Source organism: Pyrus communis, chromosome 5, assembly GCF_963583255.1.
Source record: "Pyrus communis chromosome 5, drPyrComm1.1, whole genome shotgun sequence".
Lineage (NCBI taxonomy): Eukaryota > Viridiplantae > Streptophyta > Magnoliopsida > Rosales > Rosaceae > Pyrus > Pyrus communis.
Genome location: NC_084807.1, coordinates 2,341,219 through 2,361,232, shown reverse-complemented (window position 1 = coordinate 2,361,232; position 20,014 = coordinate 2,341,219). Strand labels below are relative to the sequence as shown.

Genomic DNA, 20,014 nt, shown 5'->3' with positions numbered 1-20,014 from the left:
GCAATGGCGCATGCCTACTAATATCGTAGGGATCTTGAGACTTGAATTATTTAAACTAGATCTTGAGGGGAAGAAGAATAACAGAAAAAGGAGGAAGACACCTAGTGGAAACGAGAGAGGGAAGCCCCTACAAAAGCTGTAAACAGTTCCAAAACTTATGCATCAGTCCTGAAAAGCTACCACCAAAGTTTTGTTGCTCAGAAAATGAATCTTATGTGCCATTGTCGCAGAATCGGCAAATAATTCAGTAAACTGTTGTAGTTTATGAGTAGTTGTCGTAAACTTGAACTCCTGCTGACTGCATCAAATTCACACACTTCCATAGAAAAGAAAGATTGCAAACATACAGAAGGCATAATTTCTAGTTACTGTTGCTAAAGAAATAAAAATAAAAAATTCTTACGGGTGACCAAAAACAGATTTTCTAGTAACATTACAGTTCCAAGGTTGTCTGCATTTATTAAAAACTTAACTAGTTTAACAAAGGATCAGATATAACAAGAAAATTTGTTGCCTTGCAACAATGGAGTTTCCACTGATGAAATTATGGTTACATTACTGAGCTGCTTATGAGAATTGGACTTCTAATGCTATGAGTTTCCTCAGACCAGATCAGCTCTGCAGAGACATGAGATCCATCTGGCAAACCTGTTCTAACAATGGTCAAATTGAAATTCTTCTCCTCATTCAAGGACTTGAACGAAAGAACTTCAGGAACCACTTTGATGTCAACCTTAGGGCCTGGCAGGACTTTAGCCTTGTAAGTTGAGGTTGCAGGGCAAACATTTTTCTCTGTTCAACGAAAAGTAACCATAAATGATTTCATTGGTGTAACTTTTGCTGCCATTGAAGGGTAATTGTGATCCTTTTTCAGGACTTGTTGGGCAAGTGGTATTGTCTCCTGCTATAATTCTAACTTTGGAATCATCCAAGAACGAGCAGAGCAACTTTATATAATCTTCTCTAGAAGCCCCGGATCTACAGCTTTTACAGGATCAATATGCCCTGATCCATAAGCAAATTCACCGGGGGAAGTGTTGGTACCATTCATGGGCTTAGCAGTAGTCATAAGAGATGATTTGATGGCTGCTGGAGACCAATCCGGATGGATTGTTTTAATAAATGCAGCTACACCAGAAGAGTGGGGGCAAGCCATGGATGTTCCGGAAGCTATGTTGTATTTTACTCGTCTCTTGTCTCCGCAGCCTTGTGTGATGGGAGCATCTGGCGAATATGCAGCCAAAATATCTACCCCTGGGGCACTTATATCTGGCTTAATAATTTCGGGCAAGATTGGATTAGGTCCACGTGAAGAGAAGGAGACAACAGGTGCAGTATCATCTTTTATGACTTCACTTGGTAATATGTCAGCTTGAGGATCTTTCATGGATTTCAGGTAGGACTTGATGACACCGTATTCTTGGTTGCTTAAACCCGTTGCAGGCAGCGGTACAATGAAAGAAGCATCTGCATTGGAAGTGTTTAAAACTGAGCCTAGTGCGCCAGCTTTATGAGCCTCAACATTTCCAACGTACCGATCACATAACACAATCTTTCCTTTAACTAAATTACCGTCTAGGCAATCTGGTTCGCAATTCCCAGCAGATAATTCAGGGCAAATACGTGAAGCATCTTTCCCGTATATCAGCGGAAAACTTGTTCCATTTAATGTGAAAGAGTTCACTGAACTCCCGATGAGTGTCCTTCTGTTTCCAAGAACAACCATGTCAATGATCCGACGATCTATGCTACTTGCTGCAACTGTAAGAATCCATGGTGCCACACTCGATACAGTACCCTCTTCAGGACCATTGTTGCCTGCAGCGTTTGAGGTTAGTATCCCTTTCTCCATTGCATGAAACGCACCAATTGCTATAGGATCGTAATGAAAAGGAGCTGCAGAACTGGGACCAATTGAAATTGAAATTGAAATGATGTCAACTCCATCGGCAATAGCATCATCAAAAGCACCCAATAAACCATCAGCACTGCACCCTTCAACATTGCATACACTATATGCAGCAATTCTAGATGAGGGAACTCCTCCTCTTGCAGTACCTTGTGCTAGTCCATAACCACATCCTTTACCGTGTTCCCTGCTGCTGTTGAGGCAGTGTGGGTTCCATGACCAATAATATCCCTTGCAGACTCCGTTGGATTGTAAAACCGAGCTCCAATGATCTTGTTGTTGCAGGTGAAGTTTTGGCCACCTTTCCAAACACCTTTCCACTTCCGGGGAGCAGGCCCAAAACCCTCGTCTTTAAAACTGTTGGATTAAGGCCAAATTCCAGTGTCAATAAGACCAACAATAACATCACTCTCAGCTGTGGCATTTCGAGTGATATTCTCACTGACACCCATGAAGTCCCAAGATCTTGTTGTTTGAAGTTGGAAAGTTTTGCTTGGAAAGACAGACTACTTCCTTCATGTTAGCAAGTCTTTCACTTTCAGGGTCAGTGAGCTTGGCTGCAAATCCATTGAAACTCCTTTTGTAACTCTGAACCAAGACATTTGCAGCCGAATTGCTGCCAACAACTCTCTCTAGCATACCGAGGTGGTGAGATGGTGGCGAGTATGCCTTGATAGGTATTTTTAACACTTGCAAAAGTAAGGATAAAAACACTTAAAAAACACTTAAAAAATACTTGCAAGAGTACAAGGTTGTTGTAGTATAGCGGCTCAAACAAGGTCGTTTTCTTGAATAAATAATTTGTGTTTAAAACCAACTCTTAATTAATTATTGAAAACAAAGTTTGGAAAATGTTGATTTTATAATTTAATATAATAAAAACGAATTTTAAAATAAAACAATCAAAAAGAATTAACTAGAGAACAATTTAAAGAAAGTCAATTTGTACAACCTAGGTTCTGTCGTCCCCTTAACAATCCTATGCAATTTTATCATTTAGATATGAATTTCTACATACATGCTTTGAAGGTGAGGTTTTCCTAATGCATATTTTCCTCGTGATGTTCAAGTGAAAACGTATACCTAACATACAACCCGTTTGTGATGTTCAAATCAAATATAAACATGCAAGACTCATTAAGCTTTGTGAAAACCCTTTGAAAAACCATGCAACCCTTAAGAGCATGATGTTCACCTTAAGTGAACTTACAATTACCAATCACAGGAAGCCCTCCTCAATTTCAAGGTGATGTTTCAACAGAAATTGCAACAAATTACTTGTCTAAAAACCCTAATGGTTGCGAATGACTAAGATAATTAAATAGTTTAATCGCGGTGATTAATAATTCAAAGCAAACATGCATCCATTCATAAGCAAATTAATAAAATCACATATTCATGCTAAGGCTCAAGGCTTTACTCTAGCAAAAACGCAAGTCAAGCCCAAAACGTCACTATTCCAGCACCCCGCATCACTCCTTTATTTTATTACCAGAAAATAACCGCTTGGTAGAAAATATGATATTTTGATACGATCAAGCTAAGTAACTCACGATCGTACTCCAACTGGAATTACTCCAAAATTCGTCTATTTGACCATGTTTTGCTCCAGAGGAAGTCGAAAGTCCTATATTGGAAATACAATTCAAAGTATCAAAATTCTTCCAAAATATTAACCAAAATATACTAAGAATAGGGTAAAATATATAATATGAAATTGACTCATCATGCCTCATCATTAGGAAGTGACCCGATGTATACAATATAAACTTTTCTATCGTCGCTATCAATGGCTTCACACGATAAGCTTGCAGTGTGTAGGAGAGCGGATAGAGCATAAGAAAAAAGGGAAGCTCATGCTTAGCCATCGTTGAGTGCATAGAAACTAAAGTCTTGAAGACTACTTTATACTGTGAATTCATGACTCAAAATCTTATCTCCATTAAAATCCAGATTTTCTTTTCTGGAGTTGCAGATAATTCATGTCTGGAGTTCATTAACAAGAACAGATGTGGACGTATCCACACTTTCTTTCCTTCCATGGGATTTTTCATTAAATTCTTTAAATTTCTTTCCATGTAAGATGACGAGATAAAAGGCAGTTTTAGGGGCAAAAGTGAGATAAACATATTGGAATGTGGCCTTACTTCTGGCCCTAGTGAGGGATTTCAAAAGCTTAGATTTTGGCAACTCTGGCTGGCCTACCTTCAAATTAAGGCAGGCGATGAAGCATATGCATATTTTCTTTCTTTTTAATACAGATTTTGAATTCATAGATAATCGACAACTTAGATTCCTCAGTAACATTTTCAAGTGGACAACGAAACTTCCAAATTATAGCATCAATAATCTCTAAAGTTGCAAATTTCCTTGAATTTGGTATGTTATTTTCAGGCCATACAGGATTGTGGGGGTACAAAGGTATGAATAAGGAGAGGGGAAGGCATCTACTACCTCTTATCAACAAAATATACAGGAGGGATTCCAATTTCCATATATGTTTATACCACTGGTGAATTTTAACGATGCCAAGTTGCAAACATCTTCATCACGCAATTTCCTCTTTTGTGATTGCCAAATGTCGTAAGATTTACTAATCCAAGTATTCAAATGCGAGCATAGGAGAACCAATTAGCCACTTTTAGACGGACACTCACTTAGATTCCCCGTAATGCGTAGCAGAAATGGCAGTAATGATCAAGATGAATTTTGGATATTATCAATAAAGATATTGACACGCCCCGACCCCGATATTCCCCGAATACCAGGATAGGCACGTGCTGGCCGACACCCGAGGGTGACGAAAGCCATTTATTGAGTGTAAATGCTGAAAACAAGGGGTATATAAGGCTTATAAATATAAAAGAATAATGAATATGCAAATAAGGACCGTGTTCAGAGCACACCTCTAATCTAGAACATTAGAAGAAAATAATATAAAATTGAATGAAACAAAGGAGTGGGTCCTACACCACGAGGACTCGAAGATGCCGATGCGGAAGTGCCTGGACGTAGGGATTGTATGCCTCGATTCTAAGTCCTGAAGGGGGCGCAAAACAAGCATGAGTGGACCAAGTTGATATATATATATATATATATATATATATATATATATATATATATAAAATAAAACAGTTATCAACATACTAACCCCCAGGTTTTATGAAAACACATATATAATTATAAACATAGGTTTTCCGAAACCTAGCATGTCGTGCAATGTCTCAAATCATAATTCGCATAAACAATAAACACTAGTGAATGTCCGATATAACTCTCCAGGCCCCATGCCGGCTCCCCGTCTCTGAGCAGACAGTCAGAGGAAAATACACTTCAGGCCCCATGCCGGCTTCCCGTCTCTGAGCAGGCAGTCAGAGGAAAACACACTCCAGGCCCTATGCCAACACCAAACCGTCGCCCGGGACGGACCGGATCTATCCCTACGTCCCGTAGCGGAAAGGACCACTAGGTAAGTACAAAACCAGTGAACATACATATATTGAAAATCAACTTCATAGTATAAAGTCATCCATCATCTATACTATAAAGAGGTGTTCTAAACATGTTCTAAATATCATATCGTCATCCATCAGATATTCTATAAGAACATGGGTTATAGGAAAAATAGTAATAATTCAAACTAGCCTCAGTAAACATGTTATCTCATAAAACGTTTCATAAAACATAATCATCAAATCATACTTTTCATGTATGCATTTATACTATCAAACATGCATTTTTAGAAGGGGTCCACTCACAGTACTTTGCCGTCGAAAAGCCACGCCATCTAGCGAAGAAGGAAACGCCACAGATAATTGCCCCTAAGCACATAAATGGTACATTTAGTCAAACTCTACTCAAACGATTGAATTTGGGGAAACAGACATCGGAAACGGGTTCAGAACGTTGAAATTAGCCTAGGAGGGGTCTCGCATGAAAACCCAAAAAGTCAATGGTTAAAGTCAACGTTGACCGTTGACCGGGTCCGGGTCAACGGGTCAGGGCCAACCCCGTTTGTGGTTTGGGTATTGGATCCGGGTTTGGGCTTTAGGGTTTGGGTTTAATGGGTTTAGGGTTAACGGGCCAAAGGCCCTAAAGGAAACGGCCCAAAGGCCATTAAATTAACAAAACAAAAAATAAAAATAAAAGGGTTGGGTTGGGCTGCCCAGGGTTTTGGGCTTGGCAGGAAAGGCCCAAAGGCCTTGGGTGTTCGTCGGATTCCAAGAAAGGAGAAGGCCGGATTTCGGCCGGGGAATTCCCAAGCTCCGATGGAGCTCAAAACTCAACCAAGACATGTCATTCAATATAATATACCCTTGGTTCCTGTCATCGTGGTCGGAGTTGGCCGGAAAACAGCCTAGAAGCCACGGGTGTCCGTCGGAAACTGGGTAAGATTCAAATGAGTATAACTTCTTCAATACTCAATGAAATTGGGTGAAACAAAAAGGAAAGTTGTAGTACTCAGCGAGACGAAGAGATTGATACCTTGCACGCCGGCCAACTCGCCGTGGTTTGGCCGGAAATTTCCTCGAAAGGGGCGGTGCGCGCCGAAAAATTGGGAAATGTCTCCGAGGTGGTTTCTTCATGGTTTGACATCCAAAACACAACCACAGGGTTAGAAAAGAACTATAGGTGTGGGCATGGGTGTGTGTGTGTGTGTGTGTGTGTTCTTGTCGGAGAAAATAGCACCGAGAGGGGGGATGGAGAAATCACAGAGGAAGAAAGAGAGAAGAGAGAAGAGAGAAGAGACTTTTCAGAAAAAAATAAAAGAAAAGGGAAAGGGAAAGAAACCGGGGAACAAAACAGGGGGTGGGCCCCTTAGGCTCACCAATTAAGGCTCAAAAACAATTTTAAAAAGGAAAGTATCCCCCAAACTTGGTGAAAATACAAAAATACCCATTTTCTTCCGTAAATCCCGGGACGGGTTGTTACAGATATTGAAAGAGCGCCCTTTAAGTCCGTAACTTAAAGTTCGTATCTTTTTGCATTAGCAATGGATGAGTTAACCGGACATATTCAAGGTTATATCTATTGGTGTATGTTTTTCGTTGATGATATAGTGTTGATAGATGAAATGCTTGAGGGAGTAAATGTAAAGCTTAACTTTTTTGGGAATTGTTGTAATCTAAAGGTCTTCGCCTAAATAGGTCAAAGATAGAGTATATGGAGTGAAAATTCAATGAGAATGGGGATCCAAATGAGATATGGGAAGAATGGAGATCAAGAAGCATCAAAGAGTGAACGCTTTCGTGATCTTGGACATATCTTACAAAAGAACGGACAGTTGGACGAAGATCTCAACCATAGAATACAAGCTAGATGGATGAAGTTGAAGAGTGTATCGTGTGTGTTGTACGACTGTCGTATGCCTCTAAAGCTCAAGAGAAATTTTTATAAAACGGCAATAAGGCCAACAATGGTTTATGACATGGAATGTTGGGCAGTCAAGCATCAACACATGCAAAAAATAACGAGAATGCACAAGATTAAGAACGAGGATATCTAAGGTAAAGTACGAGTGACCTCAATCGAAGATAAGATATAGGATAAAATCGGTTAAGGTGGTTTGGACAAGTGAAACGAAGACCTACAGATGCTCCGATTAGGAATGTAACTATGAGACAGAGGCTCAAGGCAAAATACCTAGGAAGACCTGGAAAGAGACTTTAATAAACGACATGAAGTACTTGGATCTAACGGAAGATTTGGTGCAAAATTGAGCGCAGTGACATTCTAGGATTCATACGGCAGGCTCAATTTAGTGAGATAAGGCTTTATTGTTGTTGTTGTAAGCTGGTATTTCTAGCCACTTTCATAATTCGAAATATGTATTGTCAGTTTTAATTTTCAGTTTTGAAGAATTTAAGTTGTATTACAAAGCTTAAGAGGCAGAAGTTTGAATACATTTAGTCTTTCAAACTCTTCTAATTATGTCCACAAGTTAGGTTTTAATCAAGAAGAACAATCAACCATAACAAATTGTTATAAAAGAAAACTAATGAATGGGTCTCACAAACTTATTTGTTATGTTGAAGCTCTTTTCATTAAAGTCTCCAAACAAAAAGCCATAATTTCCCAAGGAATCACACCCGCGTCCTCTTTCAAGTTGTACTGTCCTAGCAATACTAGTACACTCTCTAAACACATGATTGATAGATTGAGAAGGCCATTCACAAATGAACAATCGGAATCCAAAACCCTGTTCGTGGGAAAAAAAAATCCTTAAAATGTTTGTTTATTAGTTTCTACTGGATTTCATTTAAGGGGAAACTTAAATCCAAATCTACCAAATAAAATTGAACTCAAAAAATGACGATTTGGCTTTGAGCCTCCAAATTAATCTTACCAAATCTCCAATCCAAATCCAAATCCCCTCCTATTAAAAGAGAGGATCCAAGTAATTTAAACTAAATACATTGTTTAAGATTTCCATAAGTCACTATCAAAAGACTCTTCTTACCATGGTATAAGCATATATTTACAATCAACATTCTTCTAATTAGTACATTGCTATACCTCTTGTAAAATGGCTGGAGTTCTAAGATCTCTTTTGGTGTCCCATTTCTTCTCCTAATATTGATCTTTATCTTTCTTGAAACCGAAGGCCGATCGTTGGACTTAATGTCGTGTGGTAATAAGGACTCGGGGCCAAGAGATGATAGTTCTGGAAATGAAATTATAGGCATGTCACTAATTGGGATTAAGAAAGACGAGCCAAGTAATAATGGTTTGGGACATGAAATTCTAACACCAACCAAATACAAATCACTACTCGGGACAACGGAAGACTTGCCAAGCCATGAGAGTTCGGGACATGAAATTCTAGCACCAACCAAGTACAAGTCACTAATTGGGATTACGCAATCAGGGCTATCCAAGGGTGGTCAAGGACATGGAGCTCCACCAGCCGAAGAAAAATCTGGTTCGAATACCCCTCGAGTGTGACACCAGTATATTGGTGGCATACGGCACATGCTTAATTTGGCTACCTCTATGGAGTCTTACTTCAGATGAATAAGGGTACTAAAAGCCCACATGTAATAAGTTATATATAAATATAATAACATATGGATGCGAGGCTTGATGATCTTATTATATCATTTTATTATACAAAGACATTATACTCTCTCTAAGGTCGAAATTTGATATACAATAGGCCAACTATAATAATTAAGCATCGAAGTCGTCGTTAATGTGTGTCAAACTTGAGACGTGTCACTTACAAATGGTAAGAACTTTACTAAACCATAATGCTAGTGGGGATGTTCCCATAGTTTAACCAATTGATTCCTAAAATACTGCATAGAACAATATACATCATTTCCTTAATAATAATATTTAAAAAAGGAAAAAAGAAAAAAAAAAAAAAAAAAAGAAGATTCTGAATATGTTGCTAGTTGCTACACTACTAATAAGAATTGGACTTCTAACCGTGTGGTATCTATCAGATCAGTTATTGAAGGAATTCCTCCTTGTATGCAGCAATTCTTGCTGAGGGTACTCCTCCTCTCATGGTACCTTGCGCTAATGCATACAAAATCGTATCCTTACAGCTTTCCCTGCCGTTGAGGAGTGTCGGATCCATGCCTTGTTTCATCCATATACAGGATTTCAAGTATAAGTTGCGAGTCCTCACCTGCCGTTCTTCATTACTAAATGACAATGGTATTCAAAGGTGCTAAACTTAAGATTTTGCTTCATGATGCCTTATGCCGTATCGGGACTGCATAGGAGGGAGATTGAAAACCCTACCCTTAAATCGTATATACAGTTTTAAAATGCTTAATTACTATCTTATGTTTTTCTTAGCAAAAAGAAAGGCCTTAGTGACTATGGTCCAATATGTTGTTGCAGTATAAGGATGTTGATGATGACGATTGCAAGGAAGGAACTGCATTATAGTGCAGCTCAAAATAACACTGTGTTTGAAGAATGAATAATTTGCAAATATAACCAATTGGAGAATCACCTAATGAAATATAGCCTATATTTTTTTATTTATTATAAAATTAACCAAAATTAAATTTAAAAGGACTTAATTGCCCTTAATTTAAAACTCTCTCTTCTCCTACCTCTGAAGTTTGTCTGCTTACCCTCAGGAGGTTGAAGAAAGAGAAATCATACATTTTTGCAGAAGATTTTCCCAAATCCAATCCAACCCAATACTTTCTCATTTCCTTGTCCTAAATCAAGTATTAGAAATTTAGATTATGATAATCTATTAGTAATCAGCGCATCTAGTGCATCCAGCTCAGGATTATAGTATGCATTGCTCTTTCCTCTCCGGCTCGTAACTTTCCGGATACAGGAGGTACTGGATTAGATTGGATTGTCAAATTAACTGTAATCCTATCGTTTTTTGGCATTTTCTCGGCAGCCAAACAGTCAACATTTCTTTTCCGTGCGTGCAGATTCTCGATTTGGAATCGATTGAGGGATTGAGATTGAGGTTTTAGCATGAGGCAACCAACCAATCTGCTGTTATGTTGGATTGGATTTGGGATATTCTACTGCAAAAGGGAATGATTTCTCCTTCTTCAACCTTCGGGACGGTAGGTAGGAGAAGAGAGTGTGTAAACCTAAGGGTAATTAAGTCTTTTTAACTTCAATTTTAATTAATTTTATAATAAATAGAAAGCATAGGCTATATTTCATTAGGTGGTTCTCAAAATGATTATATTTCCAAACTTCCCAACAGCCAGGGACGATCTAGATAAGAATATCTAAACGGTGTAAACATTACACGTGTATAAGTTGTTGGGTTTAACTGTTGCCCGTGCGGTGCACGTGATCTTTCTCTCACATGAGTGAACCTTGTGAAGTCTCAATGGTTTTATTCTGGGAAGTTTTAATGAAAAGTTCGCGGTATTATTTATTTTAACGAAAAATCACATTTTTACACTAAAAAATCAATCTTGATACTATTCACTTTATCATTTATTTTGTCCTTTGCTAGCATCGTGTTATATGTGTGTGCTGATTTCCATTGTAATCGAATCCAAGTGACTGAATGAAATATTGTTAGAGAGCTACGCACTCTCTCACTCACTAGAAACCTTCATTGTTAGTCTGCACTTTCTTTCATTTTTCCAGAAACTCATCATCAAATACACAAAGTCTTACTAAAACAACATGGCCTTAGAACTTGGTTCATCTTGAATCAAGGGGCGTTTACTGTGAAATTGGATTTCAACTGAGTTCCAACGAAGAACTAGTTGAATCTAGCTGAAATGGCTAGATCTGGAGCTGATCTTCGTGCGCCCATCAGCGGAGCCACATTAAGGGCTACCCTGGGTTGTAGCCCAGGTAGCTTTCGGTAGAAAATAAAATTTACATGTAATTTTTACTGATTTTCGAATGTAGCCCACCATATATTTAGTTATTGATTCGAATTCTCTCGGTTTAATTATATAATATAGTTTACAAACCATCTTTTTTTTCTCACATCTTTTTCTCATTGCTTATTGTACATGTACAAGTTCGAATTTGTTTGAATAACGAAAATTCTTGGCTCACTTATGAAAATTTTCTTAAGCTAGCTGATATTGTGAAATATTTTCTTTGTTTATAAAGATTTAAATCTTTAAGCTAGCCCATCTGGTAAAAAATTTCTAACTCCGCCATTGCATGCGCTAGTGTTCAATGGAATCAACTATGATTTATGGGGTATAAAAATCTTCAAATCTCACAATTTGTGGAAGATTGTTGAAGAAGGGTGTGAACTACCTAAGGAAGTCGAAGGAGACAAGGGTGAGAAGTCACAAATCACTGCTCAAGATCTTATTTCTTGAGATGCTTGAGATTTTAAAAAATGATATGGAGTGCTTGGATCTAACGGAAGACTTGGCGCAAAACCGAGTGCAATGGTGTTCTAGGATTTATATGGCCAACTTAACTTAGTGAGATAAGGCTTTGTTGTTGTTGTAAGCTGGTGTTTCTAGCCAATTTCCTAATCACTATCATAACAAAAAGAAAAGGTTCATCCCTATAATAATCGGATGAACTAAGTTGTAGACATGAAAGCATAAGAACTCAACGGGATCCCCCTCTAATGAGACAAGGAAAGAGGGGGTAAGTCCTGTTGAGTTCTTAATAATCATAATATTTTTTTTAGAGATCTTTCAAAAACCTCCACCTTTTCCGATGATGTTTTTGAAAATTGAACTTCGTTAATTGATTCAGAACATCTATTACTCAATAGTATCTATCAATACTTAAAACAAAGAAGGAACCACTCGATTTATCCTTTTTGGATGACTCACAATTATATATAAATATAATATATTTCTATTGGCCTTAGTGACTATAGTCTAACATACATATATTTTTCTTTGGTGGGTTGGGAAGGAGGGGAGGGTGGGCGGGGAATGGGTCTGTAGCGAAATGTTTAGTCCAGTTTAGTCTGGGTGAGTCTCATTAAAACTAGATCCTGCGATTACAAACAAGAGACTGGATCAGTCTGATCCAGTGAAAACTAAGAAGGGCAAACAAACGCACCCTAGTGGTTTAAGTAATCATGCTGCATCACTTTGTTATGCCCTTATTGGGAGATAGTTAACTGATCAACTAAATATTGTATGATCAGAGCCGTTGTTTAAATGAAATTGTTTTTTTTTTTTTTTTTTTAAGGGTAGGGATGACTGGCTTTGTTGATTACTGTATTCCTATAATTAAATCAAATAGCAGAAGGGCAGCACTAACTCTAAGCACTATTATTATATACTTAAATGCTTTCAAAGGTGCAGCACTAAGCAGCCACTATATTACATTATGCCGTAATTGTTGATCTTTTAGTCACTTGGTGACTAAAGAATGTACAGTCGCTTACATTTAAATTTGAGGACCAAAGATTGTATGATTGGTCTTCTAGATTAAATAGTGTCGCTTAGAGTGTTCTAATGAATATGTATTCCTCTTCAATTCATTTCGTTCCTCCCCATCTCTTAATATATAACTTTCACATAGTAGAAGTGTAGCACTAAGCACTACTAATATATAGTTTAATGTTACCAGAAGTGCAGAACTAAGCCGCTTTTTTGATATTAAGCTATCTCATAAATATTCTCTTAGCCACCTGGTGACCAAAGAATGTAAGGTCGTTTACATTTAATTTTAATTTTTTAATTTAACATCTTATCTAACAAAATCTATCGTTTAACCAAATTTAAAAAAAATAAAAATAAATAAATAGTGTCACATAGAGTGTTCTAATAGATAGGTAATTCCTCTTCAATTCACTACGTCTCTCCCCGTCTCTTAATATATAACTTAAAATAATATATCGTTTATAATTAAAACAAGTAAAAGTGTAATTAAATATATTTTGAGTGATGCATACAATATCAATGCAAGGAAAGTGATGGCATACAAAATCAATGCTCACAAAAATTTTCCTGTGGACAATGAATACCACTTCCTAGTAATAATCTCATCAATAAGCTGTATATATTTATATACTTGTTACAAACTTTTTATTTAAGTGTGATTATGTAAATTTTATATTAGATTTGATTTTAGTTATTCTTTCCTATTAGAACTTGTATTCCTTGAAGGAAAAGGATTGCATCCCTCTCCTATTACAATAAATAAAGGCATTGCGTAGGCGGATAACACATCCTCTACACAACCCCACAAACACATCTCTCTGTCTCTCTCTATATTTTCTCTGTGCCGCCGGCCCCCTCTCCTAGTTAAATATAGGCCACAACAATACTAAACCTATTACTGGTTTTTAATTAAAAATACATCTACATATTAAAGCTATCTCAACACTAAGCGGCTCTAATATATTATTATGCGCTACAAATATTTTGAGTATATTAGTGTACCACAACATTCAATTGACATATTTATAATTACAACTTGTTGATATACTGTTAATTTAAAACATTTAATTGATTTCTTTTTTAAATTCACCCCAATTAAAATTGGGGTTAGTTGTCACTTGGGGCTAGTTTGGTATTATTGTGCTTTTTAAAAAAACTGATTCTAATGTGCTGTGAGAAAAACAATTGTAAAATAAAATTTTTGAGTGATTAGTAAATTTTTTTTTATAGTAAAAGTGCCTTTAATTAAAAAAAAAAAATAGTGTCTGAGTGTTTACTAATTTTTTCTTTTGTAAAAGTGCTTTTAATAAAAAGCAATGTTTGAGTGTTTGATAAACTTTTATATAAATCACCTTGAATATTTTAAAGGACTAAAAAAGATATAGTATTTAATGTGATATAATAATTATCAAAGACAATAATTTAGGGACAAAAATTGTAATTTGTAAAACATGTGAGGGTATACTTGACGTTTGAAAATTTCATTAAATAAGAGCATTCCCACTGTTGGGTTTTGCTCGGGGGACGGGCTCCAAAACAAGGGCCCGAGGGCCGGTGGCGTCGCTCCAGCGTGGGCTGGCTAGATGGAAGGGGGAGGCCCGAGCTCCGGGCCCGTGAGGGATTGCCAGCCCTTGAGCCCGAGGTGGGCGTGACTTCAGGCTGACGCCAGGGTGGCGTCAGCGCAATATTTTTTTTTTTTTGTGTCAGGCGCGTGCACCCCACCCGCGCGTGGGGGCGCGTCGCCGACACAAAAGTCAGAAAAAAAAGCAGCAGTCAGTTACCGTTAGGAAGCCACGTGGCTTCCCACGGTGCGTTAGATCCTAACGATCACTTAATGTGGACCGTTCGATCTCAATGGTAAAAAAAAAAATTTAAGTCAGCTTTAATATCCACCGTTCGATCTGAGATCAACGGTGGATATTAAAATGCTTTATAAATTAAAAAATAAATGAAAAAATAGTTTTAAAAATTTGAAAAGTTACCGTTGTGACACGTGGCACAATCTGGAGTGTTGGAATACAAATTTTTTTATATCCAACGGCAGAGATTAATTAATTGAATAAAAATTTAAAAAATTCAAAAAAATATCTGAAAAATCTGAAAAAAATTGTAAAAAAAATTGTTTTTACTTTTCTATAAATACCTTCTCATTATCATCTACCTTACACAACAATTTCATATTTTCTCAACTACTTTCAATCACATTCCTTTCTTTGTCTCAAAGTTTGAATCCATTTTTTTTCAACAAAATGACCACTGGTGCAGGTACGAATTGGTCGCTTATTGAAGATGTTGCGTTGTGTACTAGCTGGGTTGAAGTTACTCATAGTTCGCTTACGGGTAATGAGATGCAGTTGCGAGAAATGTGGAGTCTTATTCATACCAATTTTCTTGAGAAAATTGGTGGGAAAAGAACCAAAGAATCGATGTCCAGTCGTTGAAAATTACTTAGCCAATCGTTTAGTACGTGGAGAGACGCTTTGGCAAAAGCTAGTAGTAATATTCGAAGTGGGGAAAATTACTCGGATCAGGTAACAATATATTATTTATTTGATACCCAAATTTACATTATAATTATTTGTTTGTATTATTTATTTGTTATCTACATAATTTATTATTTATTGTTTGTATTATTTATTTGTTACGTACAAAGTTTATTATTTATTGTTACTTATTTGTTACATTATAATTATGTTGTTTGTTACATTATAATTATGTTGTTTGTATTATTTATTTGTTTGTTACATTATAATTATGTTGTTTGTTACATTATAATTATGTTATTGTTACTTATTTGTTACATTTATTTGTTACATTATAATTATGTTGTTTGTATTATTTATTTGTTACTTATTTTCATTATAATTATTTATTTGCATTATAATTATGTTGTTTGTATTATTTATTTGTTACTTATTTTCATTAAAATTAATGTATAATATCACTTACATTAAGAAAAAAAAATGTGTATATTTAAGGTTAAAATTATTTACTAAACTTGGAACTCTAGCCCCATGTTATGATTAACATGACATATATATATATATATATATATTTGCTAGGTATACATTTGCATGAAACTTAAACTTGGGTTGATTGATGGAACTGAATGTTTCTTTTTAAAATCATCTTGTAATCCCATTTTTAACTTCTGAATTGTAATGCCCCTATTTGTTACTTATTTTCATTATAATTATTTATTTGTATTATTTATTTGTTACTTATTTTTATTGTGTAGGAACTTCAAGCACAAGCTTGGTACGCTGCCAAAACCAAAAGCAAAAATAAATCATTCAACCGGTGGGAATGTTGGAATAATGTCAAAGATTGTCCTAAATTTAGAGTTGTGCCAGTCGGTCCAGAAGTGCACATGAACAGCACCCCTCTACACTGTACACCCGATCATGTTCATGAAGATGATGCAGAAGAAGTGCCCGAAACGCCCCTCCCTGAACGCGCGTCGGGTTCGACCCGTTTTCCAATTAGGCCTCAAGGTAAGAAGGCTTCAAAGAGAAAAGGGAGTGCTTCGAAGAACGATTATGCAAAGTTCATGGAAGAACTTACTCGCCAAGGTGAATTGACTTTGGCGAGGGAACTGGCGAAAGATGAGGCTGATAAGGCTAGAGAGGCATCAAAAGCAGCAGCTGTTGAGAGAGAATTTTATGCTAATGAGAGAGAATGAGAGCTACTTAGGCAAGAAAGGGAACATGTTAGAGAAGAAAGACGGGCTCAACAAGATCGTGAGATTATGAACATGTCTTTAGAAGGGAAGTCTCCAAATTCTAAATTTTTTTGGAAGTCAGAGAAAGCTGACGTGTGGTGCGAAGGAGGCGTGCAAGAGAAACAATAGCAAGTCAAGGTGGTTCTAGCACCGCAACAGAAGATCATCCTAGCACCACAAATTGGTTAAGTGATGATGAATAGAGTACTTTTTGTAATCGGAGCCCATAATTTTCCAATCACTTTGGGTTGTAATTTATTATTTATTGTTTGTATTATTTATGTTGTTTCCAATTTCTTGAATATTTATTCAAATTAATTTGGTAAGTTATTTAATTTGGTAAGTTATTTATGTTGTTAAAAGTCCATGACCATGACCATCGTTCTAATTAAAAGTCCTTGTATAAAATAATTAAAAGTCCATCGTTCTAATTAAAAGTTCTTGTATAAAATAATTAAAAGTCCATCGTTCTAATTAAAAGTCCTTTACATAGATTAAAACCCACACGAAGTGTGACTCTGTTTTCTTCTTATAATACATATACTAAGAATTACATAAACATAAACATAAACATACTAAGAATTAGATATACTAAGAATTACATAATGGTATGATTTTTGATACATTAACCAAAGCAAAATATGTACATATGTGAACATAGCGTCTACTACTTACATCAAAGCCATGATAAAATAAAGAGTGTAACTAATTAAGATGAGAATTATGCACAATCACAATTTTAAGGTTGCAAGCAATTTGAACAAACACTAAAAGCCAAACATAAATACTCATCTGGCTTTATAATATTAAACATAAACATAAACATACTAAGAATTACATATACTAAGAATTACATAAACAGAAACATAAAAAAATTACATAAACATACCAAATAATAAAACACACCAAATAAAATAACATAAACATACCAAATAGTAATTTTTTGCTCAGGCAGTAGACCCATAGCACCAAAAGCATCTTTTTTTTGCACAAAATAAGAATCATGGTTGCAAACAGCAATCATGATTTTGTTGAACAAATGTCGTTCCATTCTAAAACGACGTCTAAAGTACGTATCAGGGAATGCACTATTAGGAACAAAATAATCATCCAAGAGTTCCATACCTCGTCGTTGCCTGCTTCTATCAAGGTTTCCGGAACGGCTGGGCCTGCAGATCTGAGCCGCAGCTTGGATGACTCGACGGGAATGTGAGGCTCTGCCCCTTCTTACTTCGTCATCTCTCATTTGACGCTCCTCATCCTCTTCCCTCTCATTTCTTACCCCCTGGTGATTGAACATTGCTTCTGATTCATTAAACAATTCTTCCTCTTCCTGATTGAATTCCCACATCATCCTTGAGGAAGAAGAAGAAGACATTGAAAGAAAGAAACAGAAACTATGAATAATGATACAGATTTTTGTGAATAAGGAAGCAGAAACTATGAATAATGATAGAGATCTTGAGAATTTTAGTGTGAGATTTGTGAGGATGGATGGTGGATTATATAGAGGATTCAGAAAGGATTAGGTTGTGCATAATGCCACGTGGCATGCCGTCATTCGTTACAAATCTGATGGAAATCTATCCTCAAAGATTGTGAACAGATTATGACACGTGGCATGCTGTCATTCGTTAAAAATCTTATGGAAATCTATCCTCAAAGATTGTGAGCCAATTATGACACGTGGCGCGACGTGATTGGTTAATAATCTTATCAGAAATCCATCACCAATAATTGTATTATTTTGTAATATTTTGTATTATTTAATAATACTTCGGATAATGACACGTGGTGCAACGAGAACGATTAAAAATCTTATCCGATATTACAATTATAATTATTTTGTATTATTTTATAAATAAAAAAATACTAATATTTTATTGCCTATTGCCAGGACTATTGAAGTGTAACGGTGGAGATGCAAATTCTATTGCCAAGACTACTTACTGTTCATTAGGTGGATTGAATAGTGTATTGCCAGGGGGGAGGGCTCCAATGCTGGAGTTGCTCTAAGTATTGATTATTATGCTTTAAAAAAACATTTTTTTAGAAGTATGGTAGGCCCTGCTTCTGTTTTTATATATATATATATATATATATATATATTTTTTTTTTTTAACTTTTATTGACAACAGTTTAAAAAAATATATTTATTTTTTATTTTACCAAACACATTTAATGTTCTAGATTTTTTTAGTAAGCTGTTTTTTTTTTTTTTTTTTTTCAAAGCACCACAATCCAAAACCAACCCTTAGTACTATAGTCTAAGTGATATTCTTTTTTATTTGTAAGTAATAGGTCTTAAGTTCGGTTTTTGCTAAAAACGAATTCAAATCACATTACTGTCAGCTCATTCCCTCTTCCAAAGTTATGTTTAATTTTAAAATTTTCTCATCCAAAAAGAGCAAAAAAGTACCAATTTTAAACTTCACAGTAATGTTGCCACTCAGTAGTACATATTAATATTTTTTTATTTTTAACTGAGAAATCTTAAGTTTAAATTTCGTAGAGGTGAATTCAATAACTTTTATTCACAACGTTTGTGATAGTCGGGGATGCCAGTTTGGTTGGCTTGTTAATAGTGTATTTTCCCGTATAAGATTCATCAACATGAATCAAGTCACGTGGGTATTTATCCTCCTGCCATTCATGCAATCATGCAATGGACTCTGCGCTGCACTCTCCTGTCTTGTGGTGCACAGCAAGCGACTAAGCCTCCTAAAATAATTCTTTATAAGCATAAAAAGCCAATAGCATCAAACCAAATAACTTCATAAATTATATTTGCCCAGTGCCCACCATATAATTTTATAAATATGTATGTATTTATGTACACACTAGTAAATTTTACCCGCAACATGTTGCGGAAGCGAAAATATAACTATAGACTATATTTTTAACATATAAATAACCAAAAACTAAGATAAACATTAAGTTGAAAATGGAGCAAATATTTTTACAAAGTTGTCTAAGTTTATGTAACTTATAGAAAAGACATTGTCAAATGCCTTCCATTGATATAGAAAAATGGCTAGTCTAGTATTCTCATTGATAGTCATCCCAGTGCTTCATTTGTATAATTATTTGAACATAGAATATCCCATAAGAGCACATTTTCCTAGAAACAGTCACTGCAAAATAAAACAATTTGGATCATCAAGAAAAAAAAGAAAGAAAAAAAAAGTTACAACTGAAACAAAATTAAATCTACATTTAACCCCAAAAACCAAATTAAATGTACATTTAACCAACTTAACACGATGGAAGGCATAAATCCAATCTAGGAAATTATACTCAACCTGCATTGTAGAAACGAACACTGTAGCTTATATATGCATTCTCAATGTCCTCAGCAAGTCCTCTCTCCAATGGCTATGCAATCTATAAAAAGTTTTTAGAAGATTATAATTTAGGGGTGTGATATCCACACATCTCTTTTTACTTCTCCTATACCTTTTTAGTTTTCGACCATCGGATCGGATGAATTGAATAAAAATCAACGGGCATAAATTAATAAATGATGTGTGAGAAGTAAAAAGAAGTGTGTGGATAACA

General features: G+C 35.8%; 1 pseudogene; it reads right to left on the bottom strand.

Moving 5' to 3' along the window:
* Positions 1–461: 461 nt before the first annotated feature.
* On the bottom strand, positions 462–9,494 carry LOC137733543 (subtilisin-like protease SBT4.3; annotated as a pseudogene).
* Between the last annotated feature and the right edge of the window lie 10,520 nt (positions 9,495–20,014).